We start from the raw sequence: 16,315 nt of genomic DNA on the forward strand, positions 1-16,315 counted from the left end.
ATTTTAAGAAGCTCACTGCTTCCCATCAAATCTGATTTCCTATCTATTGTACATGCTTTTGTGCTCAAACTGAAACCGAAAACTGCACTGGTTACCTAGCCACCCTCTGATCTCTGACCCAAGTCCCTTCTCCCGCCAGTCGCACACCTGCACTGCCTCCCTGGCAACCCCCGCACTTGGGGACTGTATTCTGAATCCCTAAAGTCCCCCTAGCAGCAGTTGACAACTGATGTCTGCAATTACCCTTGCCCTTGCCAGCAGCTGGCCATACTTTTACTTATTATTTATTCTATTTATTTCATGTACTGCACTGTCCCCCCTACCCATTCCCCCCTGCACTTTCCCCGTCCCCCTTCCCATGCACTTGCGTAATCTGAATGACACCTGGCCTAGTAGGATCGTTGTCTCTGTCTTCCCTCTGTTCCCCCTTCCTTGCCTCGTCCCGCCTTGAAACACTTGTATATAAGCACGTTATGAATGCCATATCACATTAAAAAGAGCATTCTTCCTCCTGTATATATATAAAAAGAAAAAAAAATAGAAATATGTGTTGGGATGATTACCAAAAAGCTGAAAGTTCCATACAGATTTTGGATAGTGATTACGAGAATGGCAATTGTATCTCTAGTAGCCGTTAGGTAAGAATTGGTGTAGTCACACTGTGTGAGACAACACTTATCTACTTTGTATTAGGTAACCCACGTTTTGGTATAAGTCTGTACTATACAAGTTGGTACTGTTACCTAATAAACATCAATTTTAAAATAAGCATTTTTTTTAAGAGGCAATTCCTGCAACAAAGCAAATATACTTTAAAATTATTCAGAATCAAAACAAGTTAGTAGACACTCTTTGGATATGCTTCTTAAACAATTCCTACACACCGAGGTGACTTACTAGTAAGCTTTGCAGATTCTAAGGTTGCAGAAAGGAAAGGTTAAGGAAGGAAAAAGGTTAGACAGTTTCTCAGTATATGTCAGGACAACTAAATCTTCCAATGAAATCTAGATAAGCCTTTTCCAGCAGTAACAGTATACAACAAGCTACCACCTATGAGGGAAAAACAGTATCAAAGTCAATGGACTAGAAGAGTCTTCAGGGAGCCAGGACAGCCCAAGTTATTTGGGACAGAGTCTATGGATCTGCGGCACTTCTTAGATCAAAGTCTTTCAAAGTTAGTTTGTTAGAAAAATCACTTGTAGGGTCACAAGCTGTTAAGCCTGTGAGAAGAGAGCTGAAATCAACCCTAAAAGGTAAGACAATGCAATTCCCAACTGAAGAGCGTGGCTAAAAGACAATGAGATAAGTACCCCAGTCCTAAACAGTACCTCTGGTTTGAAGAAGAGTGGTCCAGCCGGATTTGATCTTGCTACGGCGGTGCAGACCCTTGTTCTTGAGCCTCAGTCGGGAGGACGTCTGGAGGGCTCCTGCAGCAGCACTTGGGAGGTCATTGGCAGCTACAAGCTCTTTTCGGTTCAACAGCACTTTGCGTTTCAGCACTTAGCAAAGAGCACCGTTGCGGATCTTGGATCCCGGTTGGACTCGCTTTGCTCCCTCGGTCCTGGACTCTGGTGAGGGGACTCAGGATTTCGAGGTCCTGCTTCTGGATGGTCCTTGGGAGTCTCCTGGAGCTTCTAGCTGGATTCGTTCCGCGGCAGACATTGCCCTCCACTACGAACACTCGACCCCTGACATTGGGCATCTGAAGCAACAGAGAGGCACAGCAAGTCAGGGATGGTGGTCCAGTGGAGTTCTTCTCAGGGTTAGTTGGTCCCACTAACCTAAGGGGAGAAGTTGTTCCATCCAGAGCTTCTCTGTCGAGGTGAAAGGGGAGTTCAGCACAGCAGCAGGGCTTCACTGGGCAATTCAAAGGTCCAAGAAGTTGCAGCAAGCTTAGTTCATGGTTTCTTCGTCAGGTGTTTCTCGCAGTGGTCGACTCTGCCTGTAGTCCCAAAATCCTCGCCTTTTTTTTTTTTAAATTTGACTTTTATTGATTTTAACATGGAATGTGAACATACAGGTGGGTACACATTATGCATTGCGAGCTGCTTCATTAGAATATCCAAGTCCACCTTAACAATAGTTATCAACATTAATGCTCATTATTCCAGGAAAAAGCAAAAAGAAGAGAAAAAAAAAACCAACAAGGGAAAAAAGATGGGAAAAGAAAAGCCCCACCTCCCTCCCCCCCCCTCCTTGCCCCCATCTCTCATGTCCACTTCCTTCGGGGCATTGACATTCTGAATCATAGTGAGCTGCGTGACGCGCATCTTGAATCGTCCCAAGATCATTGATCTCCTATATGGTCTGTGACATGCAAGGGTTGTCAACAAAGGGTCTTTCGGTTTTCCAGTCATTGGTAGCATGGGTCAGGAGTTAGTTTCCTTGCTGTGTCGAGCTTTCCATGGTTGAACGCGAGATGTATTGCGTAGTGAAATCGAACCAGACTTCCTCTTGTCGCGCGGCTTTGTCATGGAGTATTGCTGTTATTTTTTCCATAGTGTAAATATTTGTAGCGATCTGTATCCAGTCCCTCTTGTTAGGTAGGCGAGGGGCTTTCCATTTTATCACAAGGGCAGCTCTTGCCGCAAGTAAGAGGGGAGATATCAGACCTTTTACCCTTATCATTTCGTCATCTTCTTCTTCGAGGCCAAATAGGATCAGGAGGGGTGACAATTCCCTATCTATGCCATCCAGCTGTTTGATCCATCTCAGGACCTCCTGCCAGTAAATGCGGACCTTGGGGCAGGCCCACCACATGTGCCAGTAATCGGCGTTCATCCCACAATGTCGCCAGCATCTCGGGCTGGAGGTCTGGAACATTTTGGACAGTCTTTGTGGGTCGTATTGCCATCTATGTAATAATTTTATGGCATGCAATTTATACTGGGCCGCGATTGATATTTTGGATGGTGTCTCACATATTTTATTCCAGGCTTGCTGGTCGAACTCTCTGTCGAAGTCTCGTTCCCATCTTGCTTTGAGACGATGGTTTGGTGCGTCGTCTTTGGTAATTAAGGCTCTGTACACTCTCGCTATGAGGCATTTAGAGGTAGTAGTTGTGTCTAGGATCGTCTCAAAGGGCGTTAGTTCTCTCTGCCTGGTATCCTTCCATTCCTTTCTGGATATGACGCCTTTCAGACGTAGGTACAGGAAGACTGGTATCGGGTGGATTTGGAGGGCCTCCTCGAGTTCCGTTATCGATATGAATTTCCCCTTCCTCCAAAGCTGACCGACCCTCTCAAGGCCGGCATCAAACCAGGATTGGTATCTGGCATGTTCCGGGATTTTCTCTCTGATTCCAGGGGACCAAAGATGGCTCAGTGGCGAAGGCCACGTGGTGACTCCCGACATTGCTCTCCCCTTCCTCCATATGTTCCACAACGTGCCCAGTATCGGGTGGTTGCGCAGCTTCCTCGATAACTTCGATCTGGGGACCCCATAACCACTCTGCTAGAGTCACATTGTATAGAACATTGTTGTCTAGCTGGACCCATTGGAGGTCCTCCTTATCCCGCCGATGTGGGATTAAAATTATGACCTGTGTGGCCTGATAGTAGCGTTCTATGTCCGGTAGGCCAACCCCTCCTAGCTCTTTTGGTAGTATTAAGACATCGTAGGGGATTCTCGGTTTCTTCCCATTCCACAAAAAGTCTAGGATGGCCTTTCTGACTTGCTTGAAGAATTGGTCCGGAATTGTGATAGGCAGGACCTGAAAGAGGTAGAGAAACCGTGGGAGGGACACCGTTTTGATTGCATTCAAGCGTCCCATCCAGGATATTGTTAGCGGTTTCCATTTCTTGAGATCGGTCTTGAGGGCCTCGAGGAGATGGGGAAAGTTGGCTTCGTAGAGGCCGTCGAGATGTCGCGTTAAGTTAATTCCCAAGTATCTCAGTGTCGGGCCTCCGATGATCAGCCCGAGATGCTCAAGGGCGCTTTGGTGTTCCGACGATGGCTCATGGAGTGGAAAAAGAGTAGATTTGGATTTGTTGATTTTAAATCCCGACAGCGCGCCGTACTCCTCTATCAGCTGGATCGCTCTCGGAACGGAAGACGTTGGGTTTGACAGGTGGAGCAGAATGTCGTCTGCATATAAGGCTAGCTTATATTCTTTACCATTCACCTGGATTCCTTCCACTGCAGGATCAGCTCGCAGCATCACGGCGAGAGGTTCTAGGGACAGTGCGAACAGTATCGCCGACAGGGGGCAACCTTGTCTTGTACCTCTGCTGAGGGGGAACCACCGGGAGAATTGGGCGTTCGCCGAGACCGATGCTCTTGGAGACTTGTAGATTGCTTTGATCCCTCGTCGGAGTGTGGGGCCTAGGCCTATCTTTTGCAATGTGGCCTCGAGGAAGTGCCATTCGACTCCATCGAATGCCTTCTCTGCATCAATTGAGAGTAGCACTGGGTTGCTCAGCGAAGTTTGGGCCTCGTGGATTAAGTGAAGAGTTTTCCGGGTGGAATCCGCTCCTTGTCTGCCTAAAATGAAACCTACTTGGTCGTTGTGGATTATTGCAGGCATGTGTGACTCCAGTCTTGCAGCCAGGATTCTTGTATAAATTTTGGCGTCGATATTTAATAGAGATATTGGGTGGTAGGAGGCACACAACTTTGGGTCCTTGCCCTCCTTAGGGATGACCGTTATCAGCGCCTCAGAGAAGGAGTCGGGTGCCACGCCGGAATATAGGATATTGTTAAATAGGGAGACCATGAATGGGAGAAGGGCATCTTTAAAAGTTTTATAAAACCCTGCCGTGTATCCATCGTATCCGGGGGCTTTCTCCGTTGGGAGCCTTTTGATAGCTTCTTCAATTTCTTCTCCTGTTATGAGGGCTTCTAATGTGAGTGCTATATCAGTTGGGAGGGTGGGCAAGGGTACCCGATCCAGATATTCATTTATAGCTTCCGTGTGCAAGGGGGCGCGCGCTGAATATAATTTTTCGTAAAAGTCGGCAAAGGCTTCAGAGTTCTCTTCTGTTTGAATCGTGGGCACCCACTTCTCTTGACGTTGGCCTCGTAGTCTTGCGGCAAGCAGGATGCCCGCTTTGTCCCCATGTTCATAGTGTTTCTGCTTCAGATGCTGTAGCTTGCGCGCTATGCTTCCCGCCTCTAGTTGTCTTAATTCCTCTCTCTTATCTTTGGCCTCTTTAATCTTTTGTGGTCTATCTTGATCCGCCGTTTGTGCCATGAGGTCCAGTTGTGTGATTTTGTTCCGGATCCTATTTTCTATTAGTTGTCTTTCTCTTTTTTTGGCTGCTCCTTCTCTAATAAGTAGTCCTCTCCAGGTCGCCTTGCCTGCCTCCCAAACTGTGTTCATAGAAGTTTCCCCTGTGTTATTGATCTCAAAGTATCGGGTAATGTCCGGCTCTAGTTGTTCTCGAAAGATGGGGTCCTTAAAGAGGGTTTCATTACAGCGCCATTTGGAACATCTTCGAGGCAGGGCCATTTGGTCGAGGGTGACCGTGACCATGTCATGGTCCGACCAAGAGACAGGGTTTATAACGGCTTCGGTCATTGCCGTGATGAGGTCTGCGGTTAGGTATATATAGTCTATTCTGGAGAAGGTTGTATGTGGCGCTGAGAAAAAGCTAAAGCCAGTTCGGTTGGGGTTGGCATGTCTCCATGCGTCAGTGAGGTTGTAGGCGGTCATCATGTCTGCGGCTAGTGGGCGTCTAGCACCGGCGAGCGGGGGCGTAGAGGGGCGGCCCGATTGTCTATCCTGTTCCGGGTCCATCCACGTGTTAAAAGTTTCTTGTAAGAAAAGTATGTCCAAATCAGCCCTCTTGAACTCTCTCGTCACCAGCGATCTTTTGGTGGGGGAATTAAGACCCTTAACATTCAGCGTGCCAATTTTAAGCTTACCCTGCGTGTCATTTGTTTCATCATGTCTGTGTGACATCAGTGCGTCTGTGGAGTTCCTTCGCAGCGTCTTGGAGCCCATTGTAAGAAATTGCCATGTTGGAAGTAGTATTGTAGCTGCTTTGTCTGAGGCTGTGCCTTTCCCTATTTTCCTCCCCCCACCCGTCCTCGTAGGGTATTGAACTTCATACCCATCACCCTCTGCTCTATCGCGTTGATCTTTAATTCTACGGTGAGGGTTTGTGACTGTCCGTGGTGGCGTCCGAGTGGGACTTGATGTAAACAACCGGTCTACTGTCGGACCACCAGTAAGGGTCGTAATCGTACGATCCCGTTAACTAATAGCATCAAGGTAACATTTTTGAGCCCCCGCAGGCCCTTCTCATGAGATTGTGTAACAAACAACGGTGTGTCAAACAGGAATTTTAACTATGAGCTAGTATGTTCTATGATACATGCGGCAGCTTTCTTTTGCTGAACTGGCAGTTCACCCGTCGTGTGGCGGAACCGCAGACTTGGGGTGCCGAGATCCGTGATGTAAGCGGGTTCCCTGCCAGGACCTTGAAAGCTTGATTCGCCAGGATTTGGAGCTTGAAGCCACTATGTCATTTGTTGTGTTCAGGTGCGTCATTGGGCCGCCTGTACTTTCTGGAGCCCTTTACTCCTTTCCTTCTCGGGCCCTGAAGTTCCCATCGTGCTCTGTCCTGCGCTGGTGTTCCCTGTGTCCCCTCCCCCGGGGCCTGTCTGAGGAGGTCGGCAATGCATTCTCGAATTTCTTCTTCAGAGCGGAGTAGGAACTTTCTGCTTCCATGTTCAAACGCGAGGGAGAAGGGGTATCCCCACCTGTACCTCGTGCCTTGTTCTTTTAGCCATCTCGTAAGAGGACCGCATAAGCGACGCAATGCCAGCGTCAGTGATGAAAGGTCCTGGAAAATAGTAATCTGGGCTCCCCGAAGGGTAAGAGTGCCTCCAGACCTGGCCTTAGCTAGTATCCTCGTTCTGTCCTGATATCTATGGAATCTGGCAAGGACTGATCTCGGGCCGCCTGGGGGGCCGCTGGCTCTGTGGATTCTCTCGGTCTTCAGTCATGTATCATGTATAGTCTGCTTGAGGTCTTCTTCTGTCTCCCCATCTCTCTCCGGGATTCCGAAAAACTGTAGGTTATTTTTTCTCTCTCTATTTTCTAAATCGTCTATCTTCAGGCGAATCTCATCCTCTTTCCTTTCTATGTTTCGTATTCTGAGCTCCATTTGGGCTTCTAGAGTGTCAATAGAGGCTTGGTTATTCTCGACCCCTTCTAGTCTCTCCTCGATGTTATCTATACTTTGGGTCATCTTATCCATTTTGCCGCCGAGGTTGGCGCCCATGTTTCGAATTTCGGCTAGCAGGGCAGCGATATCTCCCTTAGTGGCGGCTGCACCCGTTTCGATGGCTTCTACTGACATTGTTGACCCAGGGTCGGGAGCCTGAGATGGTGGGCTGTAGGCGTATTTGGCAAGCTTGCTTGGTATGTTCATGGAGCACTAGCCAACGAGGAGGCACACGCCCCTGGATCGGGGGCCGTACCCTCAGGACCAGTGTGTTCAAAGGCATGTAGGGAGTGTCGGAGAGTACCAGGGTGGTTGTCTTCGTAGCAGAGGTTCCTTTGGCGGGAGTGGGAGGAGGCACACGCCCTGTCTCCAGGGGCTCTACCCTTCGCCGGATCCAGCGTCTTTTCGGGGGGTGTTAGGTGTCGATATCGGCCTGTAGCGGGGCACTGGTGGAGGTATGTGGGCCCAGGTCTCAGGGCGAGGATTCGAGGTGCAGATGCCGATGGGGGGAGGGGGGGCGAACGCCACCATGTGTTGCACTGTTTCTCAATTGCAGGGCCTCTTGTCCTTGTTCCGTTCTGCTTGTAAATTGGGGCCTTGTCAGAAGAGGGCACACGCCCCAGGAGTGGGGGCCCAACCTTCCGCCCCCCCTTTCGTGTGTAGGCGAGTTCGCTGCGTGGGGAGAGACCCCCGGCAACGAGGTCCTCCATAGGTGTGTGATTATGGCCCTTCAAGAACACTGGAGGTCGAGATGTTCACTTTCTTCTCCTCTCCCCTGCTGATGTGCGGGTCCCCTGCAGCTAGGCTGGGAGCGTGACCTTGTGGGCCACGAGCCACGTGGCGCGGGAACCCGTGTTGCGGCCGGTGCGCAAGATGCCGGGACTGCGGCACCGTCACCAAATTAGGGCCCCTTCTGGTTGGCCCTTGTGCTCTGATTAGGGGGCTCCCAGAGGGGGGCGCCACAGGGGGCAGGCTCATGGCAGGCCTCCCTTGGTTGTGGGAGATTCGGATCTTCTGCTGGTGCGGGGGGGGGGGGGTTCCTGGCCGTGCGGTTGTTCTAATCTGGGGGGGCGGAGCGGGCCCCCACCGGGGCGATGCGCTACGAAAGCCCCTAAGACTGGGCGGGCAACACCTCCGCAGGGCCGATCCCTTGCGGTGTTGGATCAGCCGTTCGAGGAGTCCGCCATCTGGAAGCCCGGGGTGGGCGGGGGGGAGGCAGCCCTCAAAGTGTTCCGGAGCGGGCGGCGGTCCGCTGCTCTCCCCTCCGGAGCCCCGGTGCCACGCTGGTCTTCCGCGATGAGAGCCGGGGGCGGAGTCCGGCGCCGCGGCCTTCTCCCACGTCGGCGTCCCCACAGGGGGGGGTGGGGGGGGGGGACAATTCCGCTGGAGTTTTCTCACGGACCGAAGGTCTGATTTCCGCCGGATTTTCGCTCAAGGGGTGGTGGGGGCGCTTCCAGTGGCTCAGGCTGTTGTTGTTGGGCACGGGGGGGGGGGGCAAAGTGGGGGCTCAACTCACTTATGGGGCCCGTGGGTTAGGAGCTCACACGGAGGCTGGCATCGTCTGTGCGCCCCCTGGTGGCCAGTTATCCTCACCTTTTAAGCAGGTGTCTTCCATTCATGCACAGCCTAGGCTGTCAATCACACAGCAGGGTGGCTGACCTGAAAGGAAAGTCAGCCAATCAGAACTAGTTGCATTCAGGCATTCCTAGAGACAAAGGACAGGGAAGTTACAGGACCCTCCCCCACATCCTGTCCTTCCAGACACACTGGAGCCAGGGGCGGTCTTCAGGGCTGAAGCACGCCAAAGGCTAGACAAACAAAGGGCTCAAATCTGTCTCAACCCACAGAGTAAAACCCAAGAAACACCTCACAATCAGAAAATGGCCAAAAAAGAAAACATGGGCCATTTTGACAAACTGGTCACCCATGGGTGCTGTACTGCAGCGGAGGGTTCAGGCTGCGGTAGAAAAGCCCAACGGTAGGAAAAAGTAAACCACTGCCACCAGCCATTTAAAAGGAGTGAGCGTAACATAAAAACTTTACATGAGAATGTAGGATAAGGGGCTACTAGGTAATCCCCCAGCACTCCACACAAAATGGTGTGTGCTGGACCTACCAAAGAGGGAAGATAAGTAAAGTCAATTTCACTTTACTATTCTTGGGAACTGTAGGTCACAAGAAAAGGTATTTAAACCTTATGAGAAATCTAAAAGGATTTCTCTGCGACACTGCACTGAAGGTGCTGTGCGTCCCCAAACAGATAGCAGATGCCTATGGAGTTTGTCAGACTCCAAAAGCATTGAAAACACATAATCCACATCAGGTCAAAACACATGAGTGAGAAAAAGGTCTCACTCACTCCAGGGTGAAATTAAAAAGTCCTAAGTCCAGTAAAAGAGCTGGGGGTCTCTAAGGTTGAAGGGAATTAGCACAGAAATAAAAATTCTCCCCAACAGTACCGCAATAAGTTCCTGCACAGGGTATCCCAAGGCCATTGCCTTTAGGAGATGTTGCATCTTTGCTTGAGGTTGTGGTATTTGCTTGACTTAAATGTCAATTTGTTGTTAAGCTTAATATAGTGTGGGCTAATCACTAATGTAGTAAGAGTGTTCAACAACATATTTAAGCCCAACAACAATACACTAACATTGAGCATTACAAGACTTAACAATTTGTTTCCATAATATTTGAAGGGCCAGATTTATAGATTAGCACAGCCTGGCAAATCAACTACTTCTCTGGTTGCATTTGTGTACATGTTTCATTTATGTCTACAGACTGGGTGCCAGGAATTGAAGACCTCAAAAGGGAGAGGGGCACCACACACCTGGCAGGTATGAAAGAAGGTTATATAGTATAGTTTATACTTCGTTTTAGAGTATCAACTTTGAGCTGTGAATACAGGGCCTTTGTTTTTGCCACCCACTGAGAGTGGCACTGGAGCTTGCCATATTTTCGCTTCATGCCTACTGTTTTCAGGTTTCTCAAAAAAAGGAGCATCTGAACATTGTTAGGGAGAATTCTCAATTCTGTGCTAATTCCCTTCAACCCTAGAGACCCCCCCAGATCTTTTGCTGGACTTTAGGAATTTTTATCCTTGAGTAAGAGAGCCATTTTTCTCACTCTCTCATTTATTTTTGATCGGATTAGGATACTGTGTTTTGTTTGTTTTTGGAGTCTGACAAACTCCATAGGCATCTAATTTGTTGTATGGGGACACACAGCACCTTTGGTGCAGTGTCACAGAGAAATCCTTTAGATTTCTTTTGAGGTTTAAATACAATTTCTTGTGAGAACTACTGTTCCCAAGAATAGTAAAGTGAAATTGATTTTACTTACCTTTTCTCTCAGTAGATCCAGCACACACCATCTTATGTGGAGTGCTGGGGTTTAATTAGTAGCCCCTTTTTCTACTTACTCAAGTAACATCTTTTGTGTTACCTTCACTCCTTGAAATGGCTGGTGGCAGTGGTTTAATGTTCCTACCATTGTGCTTTTCTACCGCAGGCTGAACCCTCAGCTGCAGTATAGCACCCATGGGTGACCATTGTGTCAAAATGGCCCAGGTCTCTTTTCTCGCCATTTCCTGTTAGTGAAGTCTTTCTTGGGTTTTACTCTGCGCACCAAACCAGATTTAACCCTTTTGTTCATTATACCTTGGACGGGCTTCAGTGTTGAAACCCGCCTCTGGCTCCAATGTGTCTGGCAGGGCAGGAAGCAAGGGAGGTGCCCAAAACCCCCGGTCGTTAGTCTCTTTGGTAACCTGAATGCACCCAGTGCTGATTGGCTGGCTGGCTGGCTGTCCTTGCAGGGCAGCCACCCTGCTGTGTGAGTGACAGATAGGCTGTGCATGAATGGGAGAAACCTGCATGAAAGGTGAGGCTTCTTGAACTGAATACAGAATCGACCACTGGACGAAACATCCAACAAAGGAATTGTGAAGAGAAGCTTGCTGCATCCTGCTGGACCGCTGAACTGCCCCGGTGAAGCCCTGCTGCTGTACTGAAACTGCTTTTGTGAATCAACTAGAGAAGTACCGGAGAGGACAATTTCTTCCCTTAGGTTAGTGGGACCTATTAAACTCAAGACTAACTTTGCGGAAAAACCTTCCCCAACTGGCTGTAATTCTTTGTTGCTGCTGGGACAGAGTGCAAGGGGTCGAGAAATCCGTAGTCGAGTGCATCGCCTTTAAGCTGGACTAAAGCTCCAGGAAGATCCCGAGGACCCTGCGAAGCAGGACGACCCGAGCTTGAGTCACCTCACCAGAGTGCTGGACTCAAGGAGTGAAGAAAGTCCATCAAGTGTCCAAGACCTGCGGTGGTGCCATTTACTGGTAGCTGAAACCATGAAGTGCTGCTGAACTGAAAAGAGCCCATAGCTGCAGCCGACCTCCGAACTGCTGTGCAGGAGTCCTCCAGACGTCCTCCCTCTTGTCCCCATGACTGAGGCCCAGGAACACAGGATCTGCAAGTCTGCAACCAGTTATGAAGCCAGCTGGATCCTCTTCTAACCTAAGGTACTGTTCTGACTAAGGGGTAGTCTGTAGCTTGCTTGTCTCAGTTGAGATTTTCGGTAGCTGCCCCTTCTAGAGTTATTCCAGCTGTAGCTTTTCACTGGTGTAACAGCTTGTGGCCCAACAGTGATTTTCTACAACAAACTCTATTTGTATTTGTTTTATTTGTAGAGCGTGCCTGGCCCAAGGGTATCTGGGCGCATATCTTCAGTTACGGTTACATGTAGAAAACAAGGTACAATTACACATATTTACATACGAGCATGAGCGAGAGGTAAGCAGTCTAGGTAAACGGTAAGCAAGAACGTAAGAGACTATACGTAGGGGGAGCAACTAGAAAAGGGAGACATTAGAACAGACAGAGGGTCCATAATAAGAAATCTCCTTAATAAGAAATCAACAATGTAGGTAAAGCATTAATGTACAGTGTGCTGGCTTTAGGTATCTTTGGTTGCCGGCCATGTCTTGGCTTTGTGCTTAAAGGAGTGGAAAGAAGGTTCATTCCCGATAGGGTTAGGCAGGGAGTTCCATAATTTGGCGGCGAGGACAGGAAAACTCACCCCGCCAGCTTTTTGGAGTTTGTATCTTGGTACGATGAGACTGAGTTTGGGCAGATCTCAGAGGGCGTGTAGCAGAATAATGAACAAAGCGGTTTACCAGGTAAATGGGAGCCTGATTGTTCACACATTTATATGCGAGAGCAAGTGTTTTGAGTGATATTCTTTGGGTAACCGATAGCCAATGAAGACTTCACGTGGTGTCCGAGATGTGTGAAGATCTGGGGAAGTTAAGGGCAGCCCCGATGGCGTTATTTTGAGTAACCTGGAGTTTGTTTAAATTGCGTTGACTAGTCCCTAGGTACAGTGCATTGCAGTAATCTACTTTAGACATAACCAACGTCCTGGCGAGTATGATGCAATTAGAAGTGGTAAGGAAAGGGCGGCAGGCTGAAATCAGTTTGCAGGTGTAAGCGGAGACTGCAAGGACATCGTTAAATTGTCTGTTGAGTGAAAGTGTGGAATTAAGGTAAATTCTGAGGGTTTTGGTGCTATTGGAGACCTGGATGGCGTTACCATCAATGTTGAAGGCTTTGCAAGCCGGGTCCAGTCTGTTAAGCCGGTTTTGTGAGGATGAGGATCTCTGTCTTGTCATCATTGAGACAGAGCTCATGTTGGGCCATCCAAGCCTGAATGACATGATAGACCTCATTCAGAGCCTTAGTATCTATAGCGTGTTCACCCGTAATAGTAATGAGTATCTGGGTGTCATCAGCATAGTTGGTGTATGTTACACCCAGATAGTCAATTATGTCAAAAAGAGGTTTGGTGAACACATTATAGAGAGTGGGGGAAACACAAGATCCTTGGGGGACCCCACATGGGACTGATGGAGGTTCGGTCGAGGCGGTTGGGGAGAGGACCCTCATGGACCTATTGTTCAAGAACGATCTGATCCAAGTGGTGGCTTTGTCCGAGAAATGAGCAGCAGTTTTGAGGTGCTGGCAGAGGATATGGTGATTGACCAAGTCAAATGCAGCTGATAAAATCAAGAAGTAGTAGCAGGGCTAGTTTACCATTATCTTTAAGGTCCTCAATATGTGTCTTACGGTCGATAAGCGCAGTCTCAGTTCCGTGCCTACAGTGGAAGCCAGATTGTCTAAGTCCAAGGAGTTTGTTAGATTCCAGGTAGTCCTGTATCTGCAGATAAGCCGCGCGATCTAAGATTTTGAGTAGTAAGGAGATGGTCGTGATGGGCCTGTAGTTAGATGGTATGTTTGCGCCCAGGGTCGTTTTTTCTTTTAGGAGGGGAATGACCCAGGCGTCCTAGAGGTTGTCAGGGATGATACCAGTATTGAAAGAGGAATTGATGAGGGCTGTGATGAAGGGAGCTAGTTTCTGAGCAGCTTCCTTGATGATGGGAGAGGGACATGTATCACCCTGACAATTAGAGTGTTTAGGTTTGCTGATGCTATTTTCAACTTCTCAGATGGTAAGTGGTGAGCAGTTGAATGGTGCAAGAGTGTTGGTCGGCGGGGTGGTTGCAGGATTCGGTTGTGTGTCTTTTTGAAGGCAGTTTTTGTTGTGGTTAATTTTCAACTGGAGCATAGCTATCTTGTCAAAGAGTGCTTTTTGGATGTTTGTACACCAGACGCTGTCTTTGCTGCAGGTGTTGGGGGGAGGAGGGTGATTCCAACTCCTTCAGGATTTTGAAGAGCTCCTTAGTGTTAGATTCAGCTTGTGTTATGCGTGCTTTGTAGGTCTCTTTTGTAGCTTGGAGGATAGCTTCCTTGTAGTTGAGAGTAGCAACAATGAGGCTGTCTTTGTTGGATGGGCAAGGGAGACTTTTCCATCAGGTCTCCGTGGTTCGTTTTTCTTTGCGTAGCGCTCTCAGTTGTGGGGTGAACCAGGAGTTGAGGTGCGCTCGCTGTTTAGGTTTCCTGAGTTTCATGGGAGCTATAGTATTTATGACCTTGAGATACAAGATCGTGCGATTTTGTTGAGCGTGGGCAGAATGATGGGGAGAAGTTTGTCACGTGTGATGTCCTTTTTGTTTCTTGTAGATGTAGCAGGCGCAAAGTCCTGTTTAGTATGCATAATAGAGGCTGGGATGTTAAAGGTGATAATGTGGTGGTCAGACCACGAACATGGAATGTTCAATTCTATATTGATGTTACAGTTAAGGTCGGCTACCCAGTCGAGTGTTCGGCCTTTGTTGTGGGTGGGTTCGCACACGCAGTGTGTGAAGCCTAAGTTAGAGAGAGGGCTAGCAGTTTCCAATGCATGATGGTCATTAGGGTCAAGGAGCCTAAGGTTAAGGTCACCTAACAAAATGATTTGGGAGTTTATCTTTGTTTTCTATAATAGGATGGATGTGAGGTCCTCAGTGAAGGTATTGAGAGGGCCTGGAGGTCTGTAGACGAGGTGCAGAGTAGCAGACTTGCTTGGAGATATAGCAAGTTTGACGGACAATACTTCAGCTGAAGAGATTTGTACATTAGAGGTGATTCTGATGTTGACGCTGTCTTTATGTATAAAAGGCGACGCCACCGCCTTTAGACTGGCCTGAATTGCGGTTGCATCTGATAATGGAGTAACCATTGGGTGGGGCGAGGGAGAGGAGTGGGCCGGATGCAGCGTGAAGCCATGTCTCAGTGATGGCTATGAAGTCGAGGTCGTGGGTGGTGATAAGATCAGCGATGTCGAGTGCGTGAGCCAGGAGGGACCTGGCATTAATGAGAGCGCCCTTGATCTTCATTTCTTTTAAAGTTGTTTTTTATGTTTGGTGGTGGGAGTAAGAGTTGATGGTAAGGAAGCTTTCTTTGTTTGGTGAGAATTGCACATTTGGCGAGGTGTATGTTGAAATCTGGACCAAGTCTAGAGTTTCTAATGAGAAGAGTGCATGGTTGGTTCGGTGTGGGTCTGGAGGCAAAATGCTGTAGCCAGAGGGCTGGAGAGTTAAGGTACGGATTGGATGCTAGGTCGGAAGAGATGAGCAGAACGTTGGCAGTGAGTTTAAGCGTGGAAGGTGGAGGTGGCCTGACAGTGGGAATACTATGTTGCCCAGGCATATTGTGAGCCGTGTGGCAAGGATGAGGTAGTAAAATATACTTAGTGGTCTCAGTAATGGTAGAACGGTGGTGGAGCTGCAGTGTGATGCAGATATATAGCCCAGAGCAGGAGGATTCACCAGTAGGATAAGGATGCAGTGAGCGATGAAGTACATCAGCATAGTGAGCAGCTGGTGTAGCAGGTGTATATAGTTCTGGTAATAATGGTGAAACAGCGAGGTAAGAATGGTGCAGCTAGATAATATACAGAGCTTTGAGCATCCGGATGGGGAGCTGTGTTAAAGCAGGGCTATCCACGTAGAATTGCTGACAGTTAATAGCTAGTCCCATATGGCACATTCAATAGGGTGCAGAGGGCTAGTCCCATGAGGCATAGAACACAATGATAATTAGACTAGTTCCGTGAGGCACAATAAATATGGTGCAGAGAGCTAATCCCATGAGGCATAGAACACAATGATTAATAGGCTAGTCCCATATGGCACATTCAATAAGCTGCAATAGGCTAGTCCATAGGTATAAGGCACGGTGTAAAGAGTTGTCAATGCAGGCCAGTGCAAATGTCATAATAGTCTGGTTTAGCATAGTAACCAGCAGTATTGGGCGGGACGGCTAATACAACATTTGCTGAGAAGGGGGATCAGAGATCTGGGCCCTAGGGGCAAGCGTGTAGTCAAAGGCATATAATGGCGGTGCACTAATCAGGAGTAGTGGTGGTGCAGCAGTCTAGAGACTAGAGTGTAGTGGCAACACAACAGTCTGGGCACGGAAGTATTCAGAAACATCAATGAGGTCAGTACATCAGTCAGTGTGCCAAATTACAGAAACGGAACACTGTAGTACGAACGGAAGTATGTACTTATAGTGATGCCACTCAGCGGGCATGTAAATTGCGGGGAGGCATCGGCCAATGAGGAAGCAGTTCAAAAAGGTGTTCCGTGTATACGCATATGGGAGGTTCTGTTAACCGTGCCTGATGCTGCGCATTAGGTTTTGAGCTGAGAGAGATTCTCCACAGTTCCGTTATATGCACAATGCGTCTTAAAAAAAAAAAACAGTGAC

At 48.5% G+C, this 16,315-nt stretch overlaps 1 protein-coding gene across 1 annotated transcript in view; it reads right to left on the bottom strand.

The window, feature by feature from the left end:
- The window catches only part of CWC25 (CWC25 spliceosome associated protein homolog), a 309,854-nt gene that overhangs the window by 254,068 nt on the left and 39,471 nt on the right, over positions 1–16,315 (bottom strand). The window lies entirely within an intron of this gene.

Source organism: Ambystoma mexicanum, chromosome 13 (genome assembly GCF_040938575.1).
Source record: "Ambystoma mexicanum isolate Mex_15411 chromosome 13, UKY_AmexF1_1, whole genome shotgun sequence".
Taxonomy (NCBI): domain Eukaryota; kingdom Metazoa; phylum Chordata; class Amphibia; order Caudata; family Ambystomatidae; genus Ambystoma; species Ambystoma mexicanum.